This window comes from Hyperolius riggenbachi, chromosome 2 (assembly GCF_040937935.1).
Source record: "Hyperolius riggenbachi isolate aHypRig1 chromosome 2, aHypRig1.pri, whole genome shotgun sequence".
NCBI classification, from domain to species: Eukaryota; Metazoa; Chordata; class Amphibia; order Anura; family Hyperoliidae; genus Hyperolius; species Hyperolius riggenbachi.
Window position 1 is genome coordinate 126533026 of NC_090647.1, and position 27181 is coordinate 126560206.

The 27181-nt window shown below is 43.1% G+C and overlaps 1 protein-coding gene and 1 long non-coding RNA gene across 3 annotated transcripts in view; one reads left to right on the forward strand and one right to left on the reverse strand.

Annotated features, from left to right (window-relative positions):
• The window catches only part of LOC137545771 (electroneutral sodium bicarbonate exchanger 1), a 252382-nt gene that overhangs the window by 144872 nt on the left and 80329 nt on the right, over positions 1 to 27181 (reverse strand). The gene's annotated exons all lie outside the window — the stretch shown is intronic.
• On the forward strand, positions 1522 to 26123 carry LOC137544060 (uncharacterized). 2 transcript variants are annotated; one of them, XR_011025715.1, is made up of 3 exons: positions 1522 to 1612; positions 21282 to 21447; positions 25915 to 26123. It is a non-coding gene; the product is annotated as an uncharacterized lncRNA (long non-coding RNA). The 2 variants fall into 2 exon arrangements; XR_011025716.1 differs by having other exon boundaries at positions 25918 to 26123.

Here is a 27181-nt window from a genome sequence, read left to right on the forward strand (position 1 = left end):
TTGGCGTGACTTCATCAATAAGATGATAACTGGTGAGTGGTTTAGCCTCTGCACTGATGGCAAGAAACCATTTGCTAGGGTGGCATGAGACTATATAAAAGCTGCTCTAACGCACATGAACCTGGGAGCTTAAATGATCAAATGGATTGGCATCCCGTACTCAAAGCCATCAGCTAAGGTTAAATTCAATTTATACTATTCAACCCATTTGATATACACTTACTAATGGCACAAAACAGGGGTACCTCCTGTCTTCCCTGATTTTTGTCTTTTCTCAATTCTGTTTATGCAGATGAATCAATCGAGGCAATCAGAAAAGGTGCTGTAGGGAAAAAGGTACAGATACATGGACAATCTGCTGTTGAATCCCACAGTTTTGAAAGGATCCCTTTTGTATAGGTTCGAGAAATTTGACGGTCTTTTGTAACATTCCTGCTTTATCTAATAAAACAATCCTGTAAACATAAAATTGTAGATTTAGGAAAAAGGTCCAAATTCAGTTAAAACTGGATACTATGCAAGTTTTCTGCTTGCCTTCATCCCTAATGTCTGAAATTTTCATAAAGGACAACTGAAGTGAGAAGAATATGGAGTCTGCCATATTTATTTCCTTTTAAACAATACCAGTTTCTTGGCAGCTCTGCTGGTCTAATTAGCTGCAGTAGTGTCTGAACAACACCAGAAACCAGCAAGCAGCTTATCTTGTCACATCTGACAATGTCAGAAACACCTGATCTGCTGCATGTTTGTTCAGAGTCTATGGCTAAACGTATTAGAGGCAGAGGATCAGCAGGACAGCCAGGCAACTGGTATTGTTTAAAAGGAAATACATACGGCAACCACCATATCCCGCTCACATTTGCGATCCTTTAAAGCATAAGTGTGAGCAAAATGTAACCGCATGAAACCGCTAAGGACCGTTGCTTTACTAAAATTCCCTCCAATTGATAAACATCTATAAAAGTAGCTTGTTATAGAGACTCAGTGCCAAGCCATCATCCTTTGTGGCTGCCTTATCATTGAAAAGATGTCTGATGTGTGAGGAAACAGGTGCCACACAACTGGTTACTGGTGTTGCCATCAGTGCTGAATATTGGCTGCGGAGACTGAATGAGAGGCATGGTTGATGCTGCCAGGATGCATGCCAAGGATACTGCCAGGATACATGCCAAGATTATAAGTGGGACAAGGACAGCGCTGGGTGTAGAGACAGAGTAAAACCAGCCAATAAGAGATTCCTGAGCTGAAAGAAGTAGCTAATGATGGCAATGCTTGTACCAAGCTATACTTTGCATATTTCACCAGCAGTGTAAAATCAGAAGTATGCCCTTTATGAGAAAACAACGCAAATATGCAAAAAACAAAACAAAAATCATTTACTTGTGATCCTAGAAAAGAAGAGATCTCAGAATTGATTTTATGATTACCCTTTAAAGTGACCTGTTCTCCCACCCCCACAGCATCAATGTGCGTTGTCATGGGGAGGCAGGGGGCGGGCCAGAAGCGCAGCACATGGGGGCTAGCAGGAAGAGCCAAGAGGCAGTACATGATCAGGCATTTCCACAGCACATGGCAATGTGGGGGCAAAGCCAAGAAGAATAGTATTATTGCAGTTAAGTATACAATTATTTAATACAAACACTGCCTCTCTCCAGTGTCAACACCCTACTGTGGAATGAGCAAACATGTTTAAACCCACTTTAAAGGATAGCTGCATCTTTGGAGCACATTATAACATGCAGCCTGTCATTGCAATTATCCATCCATCAAGTTAATAAATATGTGCACTTGCATTTTTTTTTTATGTTTTTTTCTTTTTTTTGGGGGGGGGGGTGCGATTTGCTTTCCCCCACATATTACCACATTGCTGTGACAGCATTTTGTGTCTACTTAGTGTGTGCCAAAGGGTCTAGAGCAGTGATGGCTAACCTTGGTACTACAGCTGTGACAGAACTACAAATCCCATCATGCCTCCACGAGTTATGCTTAGAGTTGTCAGAGTATTACAATGCCTCGTGGGACTTGTAGTTCCACCACAGCTGGAGTGCCACGGTTAGCCATCACTGGTCTAGAAGATCAGACCACTATAGCAGATAAGAGGATCTGGTCAACAACAATATCATCATCATAAATAATAGCAGTGGAAAGAGTGTTTATATACCACAAAAGGTGTGATTTCTGCACCCATCAACAGCAGGGCTGCATATCAGGAAGTGTTTAAAAAACAAATAAACAAAAATGTAAACAGTAAGCTTTCCACCCAATAAAAAGTTTATATATTTTAAAGATAGGTGGAATTATCCCGATTCAAAAATCCCTGCTTTAACTGATGGCCAACACGGCACAACTCACTACTGCTAAGCAGGGCTGTGTAATCCACAGTCACACTGCTCTAACTGAGGTGAACTCTGACACAGGAACTAGTTGTATTCAAATATTCTGCCCCATCATTGGCACTCTTCTTTGCTGTAACTAATATGGAACAAACATGGGGCAGGAAAGGCAGGTAATTTAGTTGTTTGCATGAAGTTCATGGCAGTTTTATCAGTCCTAAGGCCAGGGGAGCACAGCGCAATTCGCGCTGCGTTACCAAAGCAATGCGCATGGCATTAATAGAGTAACAAGCAGGTATAACTGCCTATTCACAGCAAATTTACCGGCCTTCTGTTCAATAGGGCCCAGGGTGTTTACCTTCAACTAAAAACATACATTTTATTTTTATATCTAGCCTGCTTTTTTTCAGCTGTAAAGAATATAAGGAATTAATTACTTTATATATAATACCATTACAAAGGTTTCATAATCATTTAATTTTATACAAGAGGGATATCCACAACACCATCTAGTGACTAAGGCTAATTTCACACCAGGACGTTGCGTTAGAGGGGGCATTAACCAGCTGAGCGGTCTGGACGAGCTCAGCTCGTCCAACACCGCCAGCGGCTGCCGCTCAGGCCCTGCTGGGCCGATTTGAATGAAATAAAAAGCAGCACACGCAGCCGGCACTTTGCCAGCCGCGTGTGCTGCCTGATCGCCGCCGCTCTGCGGCGATTCGCCGCGAGCAGCGGCGAAAGAGGGTCCCCCCAGCCGCCTGAGCCCAGCGTAGCCGGAACAAAAAGTTCCGGCCAGCGCTAAGGGCTGGATCGGAGGCGGCTGACGTCAGGACGTCGGCTGACGTCGATGACGTCACTCCGCTCGTCGCTATGGCGACGATATAAGCAAAACAAGGAAGGCCGCTCATTGCGGCCTTCCTTGTTTATTCTGGGCGCCGGAGGCGATCGGAAGATCGCCTCCGGAGCGCCCTCTAGTGGGCTTTCATGCAGCCAACTTTCAGTTGGCTGCATGAAATAGTTTTTTTTTTATTTAAAAAAAACCCTCCCGCAGCCACCCTGGCGATTTAATCAGAACGCCAGGGTGGTTAAGGTCGCATAACGTCCCCCTAACGGAACGCCTGGTGTTGCTGGATCTGGACGTCAGAGTGAGCCGCATTGTGCAGCTCACTCTGGCGTCAGTGATGCCGTGATGCGCACTCTTGTGCGCATGCGGCATCACGTGATCCCGCCGGCCAATCGCCGCACAGAGCGGCCGCTCCAGGAAGTAAACACTGCACGTCACAACGTGCAGTGCATATTAATTAGCCATGTGCCTGGCCGCTCTCGGCTCATCCACAAGATTACTGAGCATGTGCAAGCAGTCTAACGCGGCTCAGCCGCGTCTAAAGTACTGCATGCAGTACGTTGTCTTGTGACGCAGCGTTACAATGTAACGCAACGTGGGCACTGTGAACAGCCCAATTGATTTTTCATTACTGTGCGGTGTGCTGCGTTACAGGCTGCTCTAACGTGCGCCTGTAACGTCCCACTGTGAAACCAGCCTAAAGGGCAAAAGAACAGCTCGTTTATAATATATGCACCGTAGAGGGAGTAATGTTATATGTAATTCACTATATGGTCTCATGCAGAGGTGAAGACATGAACGACAGCAGTATTTTTTAGGTCTAATGTTGTTTAAAGGGGAACTTCAGCCTAAACAAACATACTGTCATTAAGTTACATTAGTTATGTTAATTAGAATAGATAGGTAATATAATCTCTTACCCACCCTGTTTTAAAAGAACAGGCAAATGTTTGTGATTCATGGGGGCTGCCATCTTTGTCATGGGGCAGCCATCTTTTTGGTTGAAAGGAGGTGACAGGGAGCAGGAGACACAGTTCCAACTGTCCTGTGTCCTGATCACCCCTCCCAGCTGCACACACTAGGCTTCAAATGTCAAATTCAAAATGTAAGAGAAAGAAATTTGCACCAAAACAGCAGAAGGAGAGCAACAACATCAGAAATCCCATCATGCTTTGCACAGCATCAGGGGAAAAATGTCCGGGCAGTTTTCTTCTGTGCAGCTAAAAATGAGTCTTGTATAAGAGAAACAAAGTTCTGATGCTGTGAAACTGTTAAAGAAACACCAGGCCTTTTCAGTGCTGCTGAGTCGATTTTTAGTCTGGAGGTTCGCTTTAAAGTGGATCCGAGATGAAAAACTAACTATAACAAGTAACTTGTCTATATATCTTATCTAAAGTTTAGATAGTTTACACAGCAAATCTAGCTGCAAACAGATTAAATAGAAAATGATGATTTCTTCCTGTGATACAATGACAGCAGCCATGTTGTTTGTAAACATTACACAGAGGCAGGCTTATCTGCACCATCAGCACTTAGACTGTGAAAAAAACCTAATCCCCTCTCCTCCCTCCTCCCCTCTGCCTCTGAAATCAATGGCTAGAAACACCTCCTCCTCCCCCTGCCCAGACTGAGCTCCCATGAGTCCTTGCTACTGCCAAGGCTCTCTGAAAACTTGTGGGCGTGGTTTATTTAGTTTATAGGGAATTAGAGTATTAAAACAAAAAAGTATTTGGCTTGAGAAATGCCCTATAAACCCGTTTCCACTAGGGCGGAAACCGCCGCAATTCCGCAGAGTTTCCCCGCACATGAATCGCACAGGGAAACTCTGTCATAGGGGAGAATGGCGCCGCCGGCGGAATCGCTTGCTGTAGCGATTCGGCCGGAACCCCCCGCAGAATTCTCCCATAGCCTTCGCCTGCGATCCCGCCCACCCGCTCAGTGCCGGCGTGCGTCTCGACGCACTAGTGAAAACGAGCCCTAACTGTCTAAACCTTTGCTTGATCATGTCAATCTACAGTATATAGCTCAATCAATGCAGATAATGGTCACTAAAACACTCACATAACACTAGTAGCTACGTACAAAAATACCAATATATGTTGTTTAGCTAGAACAGTCACAACAGAGCCAGGAAACAATACAGGGAGGCCCCTGTTATTATCAGCTTACAAACCATAATGAGAAGGGATTCAGAATCAAAAAGGTAAGGTGACAAATGACCTGTAAACTGAAGAGGTATGGAGTCTTGACAGCTGGTATCAAAGGAAGACGAATAATATTTGAAGAGTGACTAGGTCAAATGATTGGTTTGTCTGTTGGGGTGTCTTAAGGATTCCCCCATGAAGCTTTAAAGCATACCTGAACTGATGTGCGACAAGACGAGACAAACATGGATACTGTACATGCTGTATAGTACTTAGTCTTACTTAGAACATTTCTGTGTTCCCTTGATAATTTTTGCATTGCAGGTGTTAATAAAACAGAGTTTTATCCATACACTGTTGCAGCTCTCCTGAAAACTAAGTAAAAGCCAAAACACTTGTATCTGGCTGAACAAACACTCCAGATAAAGCAGCGAAAAAAAAGTTCTAAAAGTCAATATTCCACAGTGTGGGAGATAAATGAAGCAGATTTTATATCACGGTCACATGACTGCTGTTCACTTAATGCTTAAAATGTAACCCTTCCAACTGAAAATAATAAATGAAGCAGTTGGAAAAAAATATTTATCATTACTATTACACATACAATTCATAAGTTTATTTTCAGTTAACTTTTTTATGGTTTGGAGCACAGACAAGACAAACAACATTTATATCACGCTTTTCTCCTGGCGGAGCTGCAGCCACTAGGACGCGCTGAAGCAGTGTTAGGGAGGTCTCCTACCGCATAGGTGCTGGCTTACTGAACAGGCAGAGACGAGATTCGAACGCTAGTCTCCTGTGTCAGAGGCAGAGCCCTTAAAGGGAAGGTTCAAGCAAAATAAAAAAATGAGTTTCACTTACCTGGGGCTTCTACTAGCCCCATGCAGCCATCCTGTGCCCTCGTAGTCACTCACTGCTGCTCCAGTCCCCCGCTGGCAGCTTGCTGACCTTGGAGGTCGGCGGGCCGCATTGCGTACATTTTTACGCATTCCCGCTAGTGTTGGAACATTAACACATACATTTGTACGCATTACTGGTTCAATGCGTACATTTTTACGCATTGAACCAGTAATGCGTAAAAATGTATGTGCTAATGTTCCTGCACTAGCGGGAATGCGTAAAATGTACACAATGCGCCAGCGGGGGACTGGAGCAGCAGTGAGTGACTACGAGGGCACAGGATGGCTGCATGGGGCTGGTAGAAGCCCCAGGTAAGTGAAACTCATTTTTTTATTTTGCTTGGACATTCCCTTTAACCATTACACTATCCAGCCACTCCAGCCACAGGATAAGTGGAATGAAGGAAAAATTAGAAGAGGTGAAGCTCGTGAGAAGTCTTGGTTGTAAAACGGGTAGGAGGTACCCAGCGTGAAGGATATGCGAGATCCATTTTCAGTTTGGAGGTAGAGGCTAGGATGTTATACTAAAAATAGTGAGGAAAGGTATGGAAATGACATGCTGTATCTAGCAAGTAAAGGTTAAAAGGGACCTGAAGTTAGAGGGATACGGAGGCTGCCATATTTATTTATAACTCAAACAATGCAAATTGCATGGCTGTCCTGTTCATCATCATCTGCCTCTAATATTTTTAGCCATTGACACTGAACAATCATGCACTGACTGGTTTAGCTGTATTCTTAGTTCAGGTGTGTGATTCAGACACTGCTAATGTCAGAAAGATCAACAGGGATGCCAAAAAAATGGTATTGTTTAAAAGGAAATAAATATGGCAGCCACCATATGCCTCTCACTACAGGTTCCCTTTTTAAAGGGACACTATGGATTGACATGTTTTTTTTCAATTGAGATAGGACATTTTTGGAAAGTGCTGCTAAGTGTTGGCGTATACATCGGAATCCTTATCTCACTGTTTACGGTTATCTAATCCCTTTCACACTTTTCTAATGGCAGTCTGCTGAAATTCTGATGGCACACTCAGCCATGAGGGGAGGGGGGATTCCCTTCACAGTGCATCATTAACTCCATGTGTGCAGAGCTCAGTCAGAGACAGGCAGAGCTTTCTCTCACAGAGGTCAGAGGAAATGTATCTTATGTGCAACATAAACATCTATAATTGTGTGTGTGAAACCTGATACATGAAAACAAAAGCATGTCTGGTAATTTGCTTCAATATTACACTGTTCTTAGCATGTCAGACTACAGAGATTCATACTTTTGCAAAAGAGACATTCCAAACGTAGCTAAAATCTACACACAATGAATTAAAGCTTTTGCCTCTGATATTTATTCTCAGCAAGTCTTTTATTCCTTATAAAGATATTCCCTAAAAAAGGATTTAAACAATGATGCTGGCCAGCTTCCCTGCCATTCACTAAGTGCTTTTGAAAATAAATATATCCATGAGAATCCCCTATAAAGAGATGGACTAGTCCAAAACATGTCACTTCTCTCAGATTTCTACTACCTACTGTAAGTGACCGCAAAACAGGAGAAAAGTAATTTATGGCTCATTTTACTCTGGAAAAAATGTACTTCTTATTTGTATCTGTTTGCACATATTTTAGAGTTTTTCGATGTACTGCCCCTTTAAGTCTATTTTAAATTCTATTGCGTACATAATAAAATATAAGCAGGACTGAGACAGATACAGGAATAGGGGCGTATTTACCGTTGTCAGCAGATTTAGATTATATCTAATAATAGTATATGATATACAGGGAGTGCAGAATTATTAGGCAAATTAGTATTTTGACCACATCATCCTCTTTATGCATGTGGTCTTACTCCAAGCTGTATAGACTCGAAAGCCTACTACCAATTAAGCATATTAGGTGATGTGCATCTCAGTAATCAGAAGGGGTGTGGTCTAATGACATCAACACCCGATATCAGGTGTGCATAATTATTAGGCAACTTCCTTTCCTTTGGCAAAATGGGTCAAAAGAAGGACTTGACAGGCTCAGAAAAGTCAAAAATAGTGAGATATCTTGCAGAGGGATGCAGCACTCTTAAAATTGCAAAGTTTCTGAAGCGTGATCATCGAACAATCAAGCGTTTCATTCAAAATAGTCAACAGGGTCGCAAGAAACGTGTGGAAAAAACAAGGCGCAAAATAACTGCCCATGAACTGAGAAAAGTCAAGCGTGCAGCTGCCAAGATGCCACTTGCCACCAGTTTGGCCATATTTCAGAGCTGCAATATCACTGGAGTGCCCAAAAGCACAAGGTGTGCAATACTCAGAGACATGGCCAAGGTAAGAAAGGCTGAAAGACGACCACTACTGAACAAGACACACAAGCTGAAATGTCAAGACTGGGCCAAGAAATATCTCAAGACTGATTTTTCTAAAGTTTTATGGACTGATGAAATGAGAATGAGTCGTGATGGGCCAGATGGATGGGCCCGTGGCTGGATTGGTAAAGGGCAGAGAGCTCCAGTCCGACTCAGACGCCAGCAAGGTGGAGGTGGAGTACTGGTTTGGGCTGGTATCATCAAAAGATGAGCTTGTGGGGCCTTTTCGGGTTGAGGATGGAGTCAAGCTCAACTCCCAGTCCTACTGCCAGTTTCTGGAAGACACCTTCTTCAAGCAGTGGTACAGGAAGAAGTCTGCATCCTTCAAGAAAAACATGATTTTCAAGCAGGACAATGTTCCATCACACGCGTCCAAGTACTCCACAGCGTGGCTGGCAAGAAAGGGTATAAAAGAAGAAAAACTAATGACATGGCCTCCTTGTTCACCTGATCTGAACCCCATTGAAAACCTGTGGTCCATCATAAAATGTGAGATTTACAAGGAGGGAAAACAGTGCACCTCTCTGAACAGTGTCTGGGAGGCTGTGGTTGCTGCTGCACGCAATGTTGATGGTGAACAGATCAAAACACTGATAGAATCCATGAATGGCAGGCTTTTGAGTGTCCTTGCAAAGAAAGGTGGCTATATTGGTCACTGATTTGTTTTTGTTTTGTTTTTGAATGTCAGAAATGTATATTTGTGAATGTCGAGATGTTATATTGGTTTCACTGGTAAAAATAAATAATTGAAATGGGTATATTTGTTTTTTGTTTAGTTGCCTAATAAATATGCACAGTAATTGTCACCTGCACACACAGATATCCCCCTAAAATAGCTCAAACTAAAAACGACTTTAAAAAATATTCAGCTTTGATATTAATGAGTTTTTTTGGGTTCATTGAGAACGTGGTTGTTGTTCAATAATAAAATTATTCCTCAAAAATACAACTTGCCTAATAATTCTGCACTCCCTGTAGTGTGCTGACGAAGACAAATGGCAGCAGAAGCATGCTTAATATGAAAAATGCTTTTTACACTGAGACTCATTTAAACATTGGAGAATGGCGTGTTTCCCTGAGAAGGCCATTGAGAGAGTAGGATGTGATGTGAAATGCAGTCACTTTTCCTCCATGCTTCCAAGCACTCTCATCCCTGTGCTATGCCCACCCACACAGAAATCAGCATAGCAAAAATAATAGAAGCTAGCAACAGCACACTCCAAGGTGCTAAGGATGGGAACACAGCGTACTCCTGTGCGCTGAATACATGTATTAGAAATTGCAGCGGAAGAACAACAAGGCTAATGACCTGCATTTTAAAAAGTATTCACCGTCACCTGTTTACTAAACCAAGCAGGCAGGAGGTTTATATGTTCTGCCACACGGCGAAGACAGAGAGCAGCTCATCTCGGCACTCTGATCTCAGTGCAATTATCGTTATCCTACAGAGCAGGAGGCCAGGCAAGGCCCATATTATGCGCTTCAGTTAAGGTTAGGCAGGCTTTAGTCAGTTTTGGCAAAATGTGTACCTAAACATTACATGACAATTTAAGGTTCCGTGAAAATACAGCATTACGTGTTTGTAACCATCACTGAAAGGGTTAAGGTTAGGTATACCATATATACTCAACTATAAGTCTAGAAATTTAGGTCTGTCTCACTAAAAGTATAGGCATTGACTAGTACACAAGTCGCACCTAAATTTCTGACTCATAACCTTTGCAGAGTGAGTCGCAGCAGCCAACATGTTTTACGACCCCCATAGGATTCCCATTTGCACCAATTGACCCAGTGGTATACACAGATCTGAAAGTCCTGGCTACAACAATTAACAAGGAGAGGGCAGGGAACAGAAACTGGGCTGCAGTGCTTACTAAGGATGGAGTGGATAACTGCTACACTAGGAGACCTGAAGAAGGTGTTGGCTGCACATAAAGTAACCCGATGTGGGGATTAGTACTACAAAAAAAAAAAAAAAGCTATGCTACCTGATCCAGGGGGCTGGGTTGGATCAGGTAGCTGCAATCCCTGCCGCCACTTTGGCCTGCTAGGGCTCACTTTAATTTCTATGACCCCTGGGGTCATGACTCTGGAAGAGCTGCTCTGTGTGTCTGACAGAGCAGCATGCAGGTAAGAGAAAGAGCTGCCCAAGAAGTGCTTCAGGAATGCCCCCAGTGGGCATTTAAGCAGGTAATCTCTCCTCCCATCCCCTCAAAATTGGCGACAATCGCATGTCGCCAATTTCAGGGGGTGATAGAGCTGTACAAGGAGCTGCGTTGGGGGGGGGGGGGGGGACACAGAGGCATGTCAAGAAACATGCCTCTGTGTCCCATCTGCCCAGCCTCGGGTACACTTTAAAGGAAACATCAGGGAATTGAAAAAAAAAAAAAATCAGATTTACCTGGGGCTTCCTCCAGCCCCTGGAAGCCTATGAGTCCCTCACCTCAGCTCCAAACTGTTCTCCTGGGTTCCGCTCCGTAGCAGCTGGCCACCCAGTCAGTGGCCTCTGCGCCCTGCCTTAGTTACTCTTGATCAATGTACTGTGCCTGTGCAGAACGCTCCCAGCATCAAGAATGCGATCGCGAGTGGTGGGCTGGGGCATGTGCAGAAGCCGCCGACCTAGCCGGATCGGTGGCTGCCACGGAGGAGACCCCAGGAAAACAGCTTGGCGTGGAGCTACAGCGAAGGGACACATAGGCGTCCAGAGGCTGGAGGAAGCCCCAGGTAAATAGACCAGATTTTTTAAAATTCCCTGAGGCTTCCTCAGGTGTCCTTTAAGGTTCAGTTTAATGTATTCATGATAAAAAAATTGACTTCTCATGCCTATTTCTGCATAAGCTTTATTGAATGTAGCATATTTCTATAGAAAACACTGAAATGCATGACATAAGGGATGCCAGTAAGACTGCTCAGCTACTGGGCACACAACAGTAAAGAAACCATATGGCTGTCATAAAGACATAAGTGCCCAGCTGGACTTAGCCCATAACTACTACAGTGCAGGAGATTTTACAGTTGGAGGGGTATTATTGACTAAGACCTACTGTATGTTTCATGCATCTTTATAAACAGAGCATAAAGTTCTGCACAAGCTTATCACCACTAGCCTACAGCAGATAAGGCTTAGATCCCATGGTGCTTTCAATAGGTTAACCTAAGGATCAGCAGATACAGATCAGCAGATTACAAATACACTGTAATGCACTCTGGATAGTGCCAGATAAGCCAAAAAATATCTCCAGATGGGACAACCTTTATTGCTACTCTGAGTTTTCAGTATTAAGAATACGATTTATCATCGGTAATGTTAAAGGACAACCATCAGGAAAAATTGTAAAATTTAAAATACATGTGTACACATACTTATAAGAGGTATTTTTTCCTACAGTTAGGCTACATTCACATTGTCCATTGCGTTGTGTTCTTAGTAGCATTAGGATTGCACTGGATTAGGAAAATGGCGATGCACATTATCCTTGCGTTGCTTCGCATACAGTGAAGCAAACAGCAACAATGAAAAGTATGCTTCACTGTAAACATAAAGGCGCATGCTTAGCGATAATGCACTGCATACAGTGCGTTACCATGCCGACAGGTGCATCTTACCCAAACACATCTGCCGTTCTGTGAACATTGCAAAGGTGGTGCATTGCAGTGTGTTAAGCAGTGTTACAGAGAGGCCGTTTGCCACACTGCAACACACCATTGTGTGTCTATGTGGTGAGGGTTACTTGCAAGTGATTGTATTATTTATGCCTAAATTGGTTTTTATTTATTACTGTAAAAATTGACTTTTTGATAAGACTTTAATAAAGAGAAAAATAAATACAGTATAACTGAATCACAAATAGTGATTGATGACTCTTTATAATTAGAGTCTTGGGCTGTTATAATTGTCATTTCTGTCTATTGTTTATGGCAAACCTGACAAATCTCTCAGACAGACAAAGGTCTGTCTGCCAGTCTCCAGTGTTTTTCTGTAGTACATAACTTATTATCCTGCAAGCAAATGACTTCCTTCCAGTAGATAAGCTGCATTGTGGCTGGACCAGCAGAAGGCAACAAACTTTGCAGTACATCACAAACAACAAAACAAACAGTATTGTTGCAGCTTAGATTTTCTTTCTTTTCTGCTGGAGTTTGAGAGCTGGATTAGAACAGTTGCACTAAAAAGCACAGCAAGATGCTAAGTAGTTTGTCACAGAGTAAATATAAGGTTTGCCTAATGATTGTGAGCAGACAATTCAACACGGCTCCTGTTTGCAAGTAGGACTTCTGCAACCCTGGGGAGTGCTGCATAATTATTCCTCAAAGTAAATTTAGAAATAGTACAATGATTGCCAAAAAAAGACACTCTAATGGCATGCAAAGAAGGAACACACGGATAATTACTGCAATTATATAGGGGTTTCTCAACAAGAAACTGGTAGGAGCTCAATTCTGAAAGATGCAAAAAAGTCAAACACAACAAGAATGCTTCCCAGGGATAAACATAACCAGAACCAAAGTGCTTCATGTGCAGATACTGCATTCTGTAGACAAAGCTGTATCAAGGAAATGTGTCTGGGATTGTCTAGGTCTAGGACATCAAGAGAAAAAGTTCTGTACATACAGTGGTGACTACAACTCTTTGGAAAATAAACAAAAACAAATTTAAAAAAGCTGTTACTTTAACCTCCCTAAGTAAACTATTTGTGAGCCACAACCTTGTTACCTCTTCACGACCCCCATACTTACCTGAAAGGCCTACATGTTCTGGTGGACAGAGGTAGAGCAAATCCTGCTCCATCTCTGTCTGATTTCCAAAAAAGGGGCGACTGCAAAATGACCCAAGAGCTAAATGGTGGTACAAGCAAAGAAGGGGTAACATGCCAAGTAGCTATGCTTGCATAGAAGGAGTTAAAAGATTGAAGGCATTACAACTAAGGTTATTGAAATCTTAGTAGCCTAATAGAACTCATCCTAGCCCACAATGTTCTCAAGACCAACGCATCGAGCAAATACCAGACTGGCAGCCCAAGCCTGCTATGCTAAAGGGGCCCATACACCTAACGATTTTCCCGCCGATATACGGCCGATTCGATCACAGTGATCGAATCGGCTGTGAAATCGATGCGCACACCGCTGACAGAACGATCGATTTCCGTCTGAAATCGATCGTTCCCGTCGATCCGTCCGTGCGCAAGATTTTTCTCAATCGCCGGCGGGTCGGGAGTGCGTCGATAGCGGCGTTCGAATGCCGGACGACCGACGCAATACAGCAGGTATACATTACCTGTTCCGGCCGGCGCGAGTCCCCTGGTCTCCGCTGTCTTCTTTCCGCGCTGGGTTCTGGACCAGCTGCAGCTACACAGAACTTCCTGTCCCGGCAGGAAGTTTAAACAGTAGAGCGCCCTCTACTGTTTAAACTTCCCCTGGACAGGAAGTTCAGTAGCTGTAGGAACGGTCTGGAGCCCGGAGCGGAGAAGGAGCAGCGGGGACAGAGGGGGACTCGCGCTGGCCGGAACAGGTAATGTTTGCAGGGAGGGGGGGGGGGGGGGCGGTAGCAGCGGCAGCTCCACAGATTGTGATCGGTTTCAGGCTGAAATCGATTCACAATCTGTTTGCAGTAAAGGTGGCCATACGATCCCTCTCTGATCAGATTCGATTAGAGAGGGATCTATCTGTTGGTCGAATCTGATGGCAAATCGACCAGTGTATGGCCACCTTAAGACAGCTGGGCAGCAGTTTAGAGCTCTGTGGTCCTTTTCAGAAAAAGCAGTAACACAACAGGCAGACGACCAGCTGATGCATGTCCAATTTCCTAGCCTGCAGTGTTTCCATGGCACGCTAAAAATGGACCATCTTGGAAAACAAAAACACAAAGCAAAGTCTCTGGGAAAACAAAGGGAGGCGGGAACCGCATGGCCTGCTCAGCATCAAATATGGCTATTGGGATTCTAATCAAATTAAAGAGAAAAAGAATCCCTGAGTCTTGAGCCAGACACTGCCAAAAACAAAACACATTAACTATCTCATCATCCTGGCTGTCCAGTGTCCTAAATTACAGAGTGCCCACACATAAAGCAGGATGGAGCACTAGACATTGTTTGTTACTAAACAACTGTTTTATTAACGTACCCACACACTATGGGCTTCATTAAAGCGGACCCAAACCAAACATTTTTTTTAATTCAAGCCTATGAGCATTTCAGTGCATGCTTTTCACCCTTCTCTTTTCATTACTAGGGTTATACTGGGGGCAGCCATTAGCAATTCCTCCATTGCCGGACACCACCTACTCCACCAGTTTGCCGGATTTTGTCCCGGCAATTTGAAAGGAAGGGAGGGGTTCCTCCAATAAATGTAAAATATTTTAGATTTGTCATCATGCAGCTGAAAAAAGGCTGCTATTTATTATTATAATTTAGAAAATAGATTTTATTTCTGAAATCTTGTATTTTTAATCTGGGTCCACCTTAAGACATCTGCCAAACACTGAAAAATCAGCCTTCAATATTTTTTTAGTTCCGTGCCATTTCATCATAGAGTGTTACTTTTATTTATACCTACAGAAGTGACTATAGACGTAAAGGAACTTAAAACTGCCATAAATCACAAACAAAGGACCAAATACTACTCTGGCTATAAAATAATTCATACAGGCCACAATACCATTATGTTAAATAAGATGTACATATTGGGCTCAATTCACTAAACATTACTGCATTTGGTAATGTAGACAACAGCTAATTTTACCAAATAGTTTGCATAAATATCAATTCACTAATGCTGGAAGAGCCTGGAAAAGTAAAAAAAAATGCACTAGAGAGGTAAATTGCCAACTTGTGCAGTAAGTACCTCAGTAAACTCAAATGTCAATTCACAAAGATTAGAGCATGCGGTAAAACAAGCGAGATGTTCAGTATTTTACCTTCAGCCTGGAACTGGCAGTAACTAACAATCAGCCATTCGGTAAACTGGACAAGCAAAGGAGACAGCCAGTAGGAGCCACCCCATCCTACTCCTCACTACATTGATTTTCTCCTACTTCTGGATAGAGTTGCGTTGATTCTTCAGGTGGTCTGCCAAAAACTTGAGCTGTTCCTTTGCAAGAGCTTCTTGTGACAGTGTATAACAGTATATCTGCATGCATGCCACTAATGGACCCCCTCCCTGTGTTAAGCCCAATCTACACGATACGATTCGATTACGATTCTATTTACGATCCGATTAAATCCAACATGTCCAATAGGGATTCGATTCAATCTAATTTTCCACTGCAAAAAAATGGCAAATCGAATTAAACCGAACCGAATCCCAATCAGACATGTCGGATTTAATTGGATCGTAAATAGAATCGTAATCGAATTGTACAAAGAATCGTATCGTGTAGATTGGGCTTTAGTCTTTAGATGTTTTTGCCCTACTCCTGAATCTCGTAGATTTTATTACTTTCTGTTTTCTTGCCCCGCAGCATAAAGGCACCAATTAGAAAGCCTACATGCCAATCAATGATCTATCTGAATAAAGAGCACTGCGCTAATAAAGTAAATAACCAATATTCACTTTATAGATGGAATAATATGTTGTCATATAATAACTAAACTACAGTGCATTGTGCTTAGTATAAACCAGATGCATAAATAAATTGATTACATGCCTTCCACATAATAAAGCGCATAACCTGAAAGAATTAAATATATTTCACAATAGCTGGTAGTGAACATTACAACAGTTGAACCACAGTACACAGAAGATAACCCGAAAGAGGGTCTGATATAGGAAAGTAAAGCCGGAATATGGAAAAAAAAACCTCAACTAATAAGAAGTGCCCCGAGCAGCCCAACGCCTGTTTTTTCCTAAATGTTTTTAACCATTGTTAAGCATGGTCTCCATCAATAAAATACATTTGACTAGTTAAATCTGTATGGCCTGATGCTATAGAAATGATATGCATACCAATTCTGGGTCAGGGACTTGCAATAATAAAAACAGAGAAACCGTACAACAGCAAGACAATAACAATCATTTCCAAAAGTTAGAACTGGCACCTTTCAGATTACTTTTTGTTCAGGTTTTCTTTAACTGTGTCAGTAAAATCTGGGTTCCTTTTATATATATATAATGCATATCATGTTCTCAAGTTTACTGTTGGCAACAATAGGTTAAGTTCCCAAATAGAGACACTGGTAGCCTCTACTAGGATTTATGTGTGACCTTGTGGGATCAGATGAGTTGCAGGAGATATCTTTTTTTAGAATTCAGATCAGTAAACTGCACAAAACTCTCTGTTCTGTCTACTGAACCTTTGTCTTGTTTTTATGTAACCCTTGAGGTTTATCAGGCTTTAAACTTATAAAAGCTCCATAAATTGCTTGAAACACAGAAGAGATTCCTTTACAAGCGCCGTCTTCCCTTGCAGCTACCTCCCAACATATTGCATCATTAATTAGCCAGAGGCACTGCATGGTGTCTCCTGACTGAAGTGTTTATGCTGCTGGGGTCCTTCTTTAGTGCACGGCTCATAAATTTGAATGGGACCTTGTTTTTTTCCCTCTATCCATCTTTCTGGTTTGTTGCTTAGTGTGAAAGAGGAGTACTGTAACCAATGGGCTCAATTCACTAAGACCTGTTTGGGGGGGAAAAAAAAAAAAAGTCGAGAAAATACCACATTGGCCTCAATTCACCAAGCTTTATCGAACGTTTGATAATTTACCTCATGAGTAAAATCTAATTTTGAATTCACTAAAGTGTTATAGATTTATTGAACATTTTATCAATAAAACATTTGATAAATCTATAACACTTTAGTGAATTCAAAATTAGATTTTACTCATGAGGTAAATAATCAAACGTTTGATAAAGTGTTTGATAAAGCTTAGTGAACTGAGGCCATTCTGTGTATTTATGACTTTTTTTCGAATACAATAATAGTTTGCATATGCAGTAAAGGACTCAGAACCGTTCTTTAACCCTCCTGGCGGTAACCCCGACCTACACTTGGGGTAGCCGCCACAGAGGATTGCATGGCCCCGAGAGGAATTTTTTGAATAAAACTTTTTGTAATACTTGTAGCTAGCACTAGGCTAGCTACCTGTGTCCCCCAAGTCCCTCCGCTCTGCTCTGATCCCCCACGTAATACGTACCCCCCAGGGATCCAATCCAATCAGCCCCAGGCTTCGCAATGGGGAGGATCGGGACTGCACAGGACGTCATGACGTCGATGATGTCAGACGTCATGTCCGATCATCGTCATATCGACGACTGAAGCTGATTGGGGAGGCTGCAGCTCTCGCAGGATCACGGCTGGGTAAATATAAGCGCTGGTGACCGGGGGGGGGGGGGGGGGGGTGGGATCAGAGAGGTGCGGGGGACACAGGTAGCTAGCCAAGCGCTAGTTACAAGTATTACAAAAAGTTTTATTCAAAAAATCCCTCCCGCGGACGCAGCCACCGAAACTGCGTACCGCCAGGGAGGTTAAATTGTTCTTTTATTCATCAATACATAGTTCCATAGCGGGACAAACAGGCTTGGATCATAAGTGACAATGGCCTCAATTCACTAAGATCATGCTAGAGATAATAAGGCAAGAGAAAACTTACCTCCACACGTGAGAGCGTTATCTTACCTCTTCATTCCTTAACCTCCTTGGCGGTAATCCCGAGCTGAGCTCGGGGTATGCCGCCGGAGGTCGCCGCTCAGGCCCTGCTGGGCCGATTTACATTCTGTAAAAAGCAGCACACGCAGCCGGCACTTTGCCAGCCGCGTGTGCTGCCCGATCGCCGCCGCTCCGCGGCGATCCGCCGCGTGCAGCGGCGAAAGAGGGTCCCCCCAGCCGCCCGAGCCCAGCGCAGCCGGAACAAACAGTTCCGGCCGGCGCTAGGGGCTGGATCGGGCGGCTCTGACGTCAGGACGTCGACTGACGTCCATGACGTCACTCCGCTCGTCGCCATGGCGACGAGGAAAGCGAAACAAGATAGGCCGCTCATTGCGGCCTATCTTGTTACTTTCGATTGCCGGAGGCGATCGAAAGTACGCTTCTGGAGCGCCCTCTAGTGGGCTTTCATGCAGCCAACTTTCAGTTGGCTGCATGAAATATTTTTTTTTTTATTAAAAAAAACCCACATTGCAGCCTCCCTGGCAAAATAATTAAACCGCCAGGGAGGTTAAGTTACCTCTCCTGTAGTTAATTTACCTCCTCTGTAGTTATTTTCACATGCAGCTAATTAACAGCCTGTCTTTAACTCTGGAGTTATTTTAAGGATTGGAGAGTTAATTTAAAGACAGAAGAGTTAACTTTAGGCTTGCCTGAGGTAAAATGTTTCCTGAATACTACATGCCTTATCACCATGGTAACAACTCTAGAAGAGTTATTAAAGACAGGAGATAAGTTTAGTGAATTGAGGCCATTGAGAGGAATTTGTGACCTTTTTGGGTAAAGAGAGCTGAACCCACTGGCAGGTCGCACTTATCTGGTGGGTGCTGCCTACCCATTGCTGTTGTTTTACTAAGATTTTCACATGCGGTAATAGTTCAGTAATTTACAGAAAAACATGGCTGTAATACAATAAGACCTGTTTGGTAATTAGTAGAAATCTAACCAGCTGTGGAGTAAGTCTTGGTAGCAAGCTGTGTACTACTATGGTGAAGCAGAATTGTTTGTGACCTGGAAATATTTATTGGTTGGTACTATACCCACTAATGTACTAATATATAGCTTGACTTAGCCCAACTCTGACTTTTTTATTTTAAAAGCTTTTAACCATTGTGCATATTTCTACCAATAAAATGAATTAACCAATCAAATCTTTATGGATCGGGTGCTGTTGAGTACCGTTTCTCCGTTCTTCTATAAATGCATAGTAGAAGGCAGGACAGGCACCGCTGATGATCACAAAGCTCTTATTGATCACATCAGAAGACGACAAGCAGTGGTACAGCGACGAACTGCCATTTCGATCTCCATAGCTCTTTTTCAAGCTACTGAACTGGTCTGAAGAGTAAAAGGCTAGTAACCCACAGGAGGGGTTCAGGTTAGTTGCCCCCGGGGGTTAAGGTTAGTGGGGAGGGCATTAAGGTTTGGCACCCATCTGGGGGGAGGTTAAAGGTCAGGCGCCCCCCTGGGGGAGGGTTAAGTGTGAGTTATAGAGGTTATGTCATAGTAAAATATCTGTAAATATTACTGATGATATTTTACTATGTGAATGAAGTAGTAGAATATCGGTAAATTTACTGATATACTACTAATATTATCCTGCGCCATTTTAAACAAACACCTTTATCAAACGCATGCACAAATGAGGCTAAACGTATAGCCCTCTGTAAAAGAGGATCCTGCATCACACAGATTGGAAATTAGCCTTACTAATATCATATCGTTTCTGTATATCGATAGTACTACCCACTGCTGAGCCATACTTGGTTGCTATGATCCAGGAGTGCAGTCTCCATTCAATACACTATCTGCATGTACGGTGTGCTAATCTACTGACAGATTAAAGTGAGATAAAAAAAAATCATACATACCTGTGGCTTCCTCCAGCACCCTCTGGCCTGATCGCCCCCTCTGCGTCTTCTCTATCTCCTGGATCTTCCGCAGGGCTCCCGGTATCTTCGGCCAGTGAGGGCCAGTCGGCGCAATGGCAGTGCAGCTGCGCACCCTACCCCAGTCTCGTTCCCATGGCCAGGAGAGTTCTGCGCCGCCACAGACAACTCCCGGAGACTGGAGTGCGGTAGGCTGGGCATGCACAGTAAGCCCCGACTGGATAAAATACTGGGAGCCCTTACAGAAGGATCCAGGAGACAGAGGATGGCGCTGAGGACGCGATCAGGCCGGCGGGGGCTGGAGGAAGCCACAGGTATGTATGATTTTTATTTTTTTCCTTTTCATCTCAGGTTCCCTTTAAGTAAGTTCATATTCAGAATCAGTTTATTTCGCCGAGCATGACAGGGTCCTGCTCGGAATTGGGTTTGGCACAGATACAAAGCTCAATGAAGAGGATAGAGGTAGATAGAGTCACTCAGAGTACAGTTAACAGGGCAAAAGACAAAGACAACTTAACAAACAGCAAAGAAACGTAACAGCTTAATCACCCAGACTTCTCCAAAAGGAAAAAAAAAAAGTCTAATCAGTTATTCCTTGCTTTATTCAGTCCTGTTGTGGGGTGGAGGAATGTGGAGAGAGCGTTCAGGAGGCTGAAAGCTGAGGGGAAGAAAGAGTTCTTATGTCTAGTGGTCCTGGTGGAGATGGCCCAAAGGCTTCGGCCCAATGGAAGTGGGCTGAAGAAGCAATGGCCTGGATGGGAGGGGTCATTGGTGATCCTCAGCGCTCCAGAACACAGCCTGGTGTTGTACAGGAGGGCAAGTGAGGGGATTGGTTTGCCAATGATTCTATGTGCCGATCTGATGACTCTCTGAAATCTAAGTTTAAGTTAAACTTATACATTGTAAAATTGTAAAATTATCAGGAAAACTATTTGTTATGTTCACAAACTATAAAGAAGAAACTCATAAAAGACCTGATGTAAACTTTTATGACTAACACACACACACACACACACACATTTAATAGACTCTCTGGCCTCGCTCCAAGATTTTATTGCAGCATTTAGTCTTGAAGGTTTTAGAATTAATGATAACCACTTAAAAGATTAATCTTAGCAATTCCAAAAGCAGAGCAGGAAAATTATACATTTGTGTTCAACCTTTTAAATTGATCTATTACAGCGCTAACTATTAACCCTCTAAGCAAGCACCTGTGACATTTTAAGGACACACCAATCCACCCAACTAATTATCCTGAAGAGCCAAGTTACTTGTATATGTCACTACTGGACTCCAGAGATCTTTGCTGGCAAGACCGTCCACCTTCTTGGCGATGTGGCGTGCTCAGGTGAGACTGAATACCTAAGAGGACACGATTTAGAAAAATTGTAAAATTTAAAAAAACTTGAAAACATACATAAAAAGTACATTTCTCCCAGAAAAAAATGAGCTATAAATTAATTTTCTGTTATGTTGCTGTCACTTACAGTAAGTAAATGAAATCTGACAGAACTAACCAGTTTTGCACTAGCCCATCTTCTCATAGGGGATTCTCAGGGCTTTATTTTCAAAAGCACTTAGTGAATGGCAGTTTCTCAGTCCATCTGCCAGAATAGTGTGCAAATAGGGTAGGGGGCAGCCTGTATCTTTGTAAAGATCCTTTCTGCTTTTGTAAAGAATAAATCGAATCCTGACAATTCCCCCATGATGAGATGGACTAGTCAAAAACCTGTCAGTTCCATCAGAATTCTGCTAACTACTGCAAGTTACCAAAACATAGGAATTTGCAGCACATTTTACTCTGGAAGAAACATACGTCTTATTTGTATGTGTTTAAATGTATTTCAATTGTAAAATCCAAAATACGTGGAAAATAAATACTTCCTGCAGTAGCCAGAGCTCTGGGTCGAACTTCCTGCAGTAGCCAGAGTTCTGGGTCGAACTTCCTGCAGTAGCCAGAGCTCTGGGTCGAACTTCCTGCAGTAGCCAAAGCTCTGGGTCGAACTTCCTGCAGTAGCCAGAGCTCTGGGTTGAACTTCCTGCAGTAGCCAGAGCTCTGGGTTGAACTTCCTGCAGTAGCCAGAGCTCTGGGTTGAACTTCCTGCAGTAGCCAGAGCTCTGGGTTGAACTTCCTGCAGTAGCCAGAGCTCTGGGTTGAACTTCCTGCAGTAGCCAGAGCTCTGGGTTGAACTTCCTGCAGTAGCCAGAGCTCTGGGTTGAACTTCCTGCAGTAGCCAGAGCTCTGGGTTGAACTTCCTGCAGTAGCCAGAGCTCTGGGTTGAACTTCCTGCAGTAGCTAGAGCTCTGGGTTGAACTTCCTGCAGTAGCCAGAGCTCTGGGTTGAACTTCATGCAGTAGCCAGAGCTCTGGGTTGGACAAGAGGGAATCATTTTTGTACTGATATGGAAAAGTTACCAATGAAATAATCGGTGAATAGACAAACATTCATGGAACCCATAGTATATTGCGGGACCCTGGCTGTCATGCAGGGTTTTCTGCTAACACAGAAATGCTCCATTTCCAAGGATAAAAATGTAAATGCTGATCCATATCTGTGAGGAATCTAGCTTTTACAGGTCTCTTCTTCAAAGTATTTTTAGCAGGAGGGGAATAAAATGTCTGACAGGTTGTTATTGTTGTCAGAGGTGCCACTGTGTTGCAGGCATGTCACTTGTCTAGCTGACAAGGTGAAGACGTGAGGCAAACATTCCCAGCCAAAAGGAAAATGACACCAAAACAAGTTAAATTTTGAAGTAATGCATGCCCCACCCAAATCCAATAAACCAGGGCTGTGGAGTTAGTACAAAAATTATCCAACTCCGACTCCTCAGTTTATGAAACCACCGACTCAAACTCCAGGTACCCAAAATGGCTCAGACTCCTCGACTCCCACTCCATAGTCTAATACTTACCAGGGCTGAAGTTTTTGTACAACAATCATCCGACTCCTTAGTTTATAAACACACCGACTCCAACTCCAGGCACCCAATATTGCTCCGACTCAGACTCCTTGACTGTGACTCCAACTCCATAGCCCTGCAATAAACAGCCTACTTCCCACGTCAGTAGACAGGAAGTGAGGAACAGTCACTCTATAGGACACCCTACATTAAATTAAGCAAATGTCAGCATTTCTCTCTATAGGCCTCTGTTCACGTCTTACATTTTCTAAACTATTCCCATTTTACAAAAAGGGGGGGGGTCTTGGTTATCACGATAAGCAAATAAGATATAGTAGGATTCACATTCTAGTTAGACTGCCTTAAATATTTATCTTCATAGCCTGAATCTAGGCCAGTAACTTTATTCACAGTAAAAGCCAGAGATGTAAGTGACAGGCAGGTCTGTGCACAGCTCAGAGAGAGTAGTGACTGGACAATGACAGAACACCCTAGGGGTGTGTGTGTGTGTGTGTGTGTGTGTGTGTGTGTGTGTGTGTGTGTGTGTGTGTGTGTGTGTGTGTGTGTGTGTGTGTGTGTGTGTGTGTGTGTGTGTGTGTGTGTGTGTGTGTGTGTGTGTGTGTGTGTGTGTGTGTGTGTGTGTGTGTGTGTGTGTGTGTGTGTGTGTGTGTGTGATAATATGTTTGCTTTTGAAAAAACGTTAAAGAGACTCCGTAACAAAAATTTCATCCGGTTTTCTTCCATCCTACAAGTTCCAAAATCTATTCTAATGTGTTTTGGCTTACTGCAGCATGTTCTACTATCACCATCTCTGTAATAAATCAACTTGTCTCTCTCGTCAGACTTGTCGGCCTGTGTCTGGAAGGCTGCCAAGTTCTTCAGTGTTGTGGTTCTGTGATGCATCTCCCCCCTCCAGGCCCCTCTCTGCACACTGCCTGTGTGTTATTTAGATTAGTGCAGCTTCTCTCTGCTCTATTATCTTTTACAAGCTGGATAAATCCTCCTCTGAGCTGGCTGGGCTTTCACATACTGAGGCATTACATACAGGCAGAGCTGTCTGCACTCTGCAGGAAGAAACAGCCTGACACTTCAGTGGAAGATAGCTGCAGGGGGAAAGAAACACACAAATGATCTCTTGAGATTAAAAAGTAAGGCTGTATACAGCCTGCTTGTGTATGGATGTATTTTCTATGTGTGGACATACTGTACATCAACCTACTTCCTGTTTTGGTGGCCATTTTGTTTGTTTATAAACAAACTTTTTAAAACTGTTTTTAACCACTTTTAATGCGGCGGGGAGCAGCGAAATTGTGACAGAGGGTAATCGGAGATGTCCCCTAACGCACTGGTATGTTTACTTTTGTGCAATTTTAAAAATACAGATTCTCTTTAAGAGACATTCTAACTAACTATGATATCGGATATATTATATATATTGTATATATTTAGGAGTACACTGTTAGTTTTACACTGCCCATCGACATCTGTAATTGGTGAATGGGAGCATGTGTTCCCTGAGCCAATCAGGGTTCCTGTAATGAGCCAAAGTTCCAACTAAATACACAAACACTGCCTCTGTGCTCTGAACTCTGTTCTAAGCACAAAGAATAAAAAATGTCTAAACATCTAGGAGAAAAAAAAACACACACATTTTACACTACATAAATTCTTCCCCCTCTCCCATCCACCATGGTTACAATAATAAAACACTTGAAAAAAAAAAAAAAAGTGACAGCATTTAAAAAAAAAAAAAAACATTAACCACTTAACAACCTCTGCCACGCTTATCTACGCCCCTTTAAAATTCACCTGAGTCACAGGGGCGTAGATAGGCAACTCCTGTTTATTTTCCTGCTGTGCGCGATCGCGTCCGCAAGCACGCGGACGTGCATACGCGTCGGGCACCCGCTGGTCTGTGATTGGCTGATGTGAACATGTGTTCACAAAGCCAATGACAGTGCTTATTCATGCAGAATGTGTGTAAACATTTTATCAGTCACTATGCTGTTACAGTTACTGAGATCACTCGTGAGAGGATCTCAGATAACTAACACAGCATTAGTGACTGATCAGCATCAGTGAGGTTTTTTTAAAAATAAACTATACCCCCATTAAGCCCATTAACCCTTGCCTCCCTTAAATGTGAAAATTGCTGTGGTTTTTAGGTGAAAAACCCTGTGGTAGAGAAGTGGTTAAGGCTGCTTCCACACAGGGACGTTACAGGCGCATGTTAGTGCAGCCTGTAACGCTCCCCCAACGCACAGCAATGTAACACAAGTGGGCTGTTCAAACTGCCCACGTTGCGTTACATGTAATGCTGCACGTTGTAGTGAAAGTGCAGCATGCTGTGCGTTCGTTAGACTGTTTGCACATGCTCAGTGGGGGGCGGAGAGGAGGCTGGGAGATGCTGCTACAGTAGCCGCGCATATGGCTACTTAATATGCACTGCACTGGCGGCCGCTGATTGGCCGGCGGGACCACGTGATGCGGAGTGTCTCGCTCCGCATCACGTGGTACCGCCGGCCAATCAGCGCCACTCTGGGAGACCTTATGCGAATAGAGCCGCCTAACGCGACTCACTCTAACGTCCTCTCCCGCACCACCATGCGTTGCGTTAGGGGCCCGTTATGGGACCATAACGTCCCCTAAAACGCAACGTCTTGGTGTGTAAGTAGCCTAATAGTTACTTTAGGGACACAGCTTTTTAATCTGTATCTCATGAGGGTAGATTACTGTTATCTTACCAAATGTGGATTGTTATATTTGATCAGGTATAGTGAGAAAACAAAAAACAAAAACAAATAAAAATATACCTTTAGTTCCAAATAACATATGGTCATCATGCATTGTACAAGGAACATAATTTAAATGTAATAACCGGGACAAACCAATAAATTGTGCTGTTTTATCTATAGTAGCATGGGCCCCCGATGAGTCACAAGGCCCTGTGACGAACTGTGTAGGGCAGAGCTTTAGGACACGCACACTACCCCAAATTGAACGTACGGACACCGGCATGGAAGCGTGGAAATTGGAACCGGATCTGTGGGACTGGTGATATGCTTTTATACGTATTTTACATTGTACGTGTATGGGGCTCTGGATGCCATATTAAACTACGATTTTACGCTATGCAACCCACCTTGTCTGTTAAAACACATTTTTGAATAACAGCACTGAGCTATGATACGCTGAATACCAAGAAACCTGCGAGTGAGCAGGGAACTGAAGGGGGGGGGTCTTATTTCCCTGTATGTGGTGTAGGCTGCCCAGAGTGTGTTATGCGCAAGGGTGTGCTGTGAGAACGGTACTCCCCATGAAGTTACATTTATGTTCCCCTAAATATACTAGATATCTGGCACTGCCTGAAGATCATATAAAACAAATACAGTATATACAGCACAGAGCCATGAAATGAAAGCGATTAGTAATAAAGTTTAGATGTGCTGATGTTGCAGAGGACCCATAATCAACATCTGCCAAGCAAATCACAACATACTGCTGGAAAATCTGCCCATTACGGTGAAAATGTGAGATTACCATACTGCACAACATGCATTTACAGATATCAGAATAGTACATTTTAATCAGTTTTGCCTCTTCGTTAAGCTAAAAGAGCCACTGCAGATTAAACATGTGGATTAGCGGGGGTATTACAAAGACATGGTTAGCTTTGTCCACCATAAGCTTCACATAGGTCGACAGAATGCCGAAATGGTTTACAAACCATGATTTCTAAATGCTTTCATCTTATTTAAAGTCGCATCTTGTTGCATTTTATAAGCTTACCCAATTAAAATGCCAGTGAAGCTGAAAACATGGAGAGTTACGCCAAAGCAGCGAACTGTCACTAGAAGTAAGCATGCGGAGACATTTAACAGACTCGGAGGCTAATTCAGCCCATTAAAGGGCATCTACGCGGTTTTTGAAATCAGGAAAAAAGGGCGCTCACTAATGTTCTCTCTTGAAATAGATCGCAAAATTCAATACTTCTTATTAGATATACTTGGCTGCATTTAAAAATTACCTAAACCTTCTGAAGGAAACATAAAAAAAAGGAATCCTGGGACAGATTACAGTATCCGTACTTTTATTTCATTTCTGTAAAGTGAACCTGAGGTGAAAATAAACTGATGACGCATCACTTCATTCTAAAGGGGGGAGCGAGAGAGAGAGGGAGCC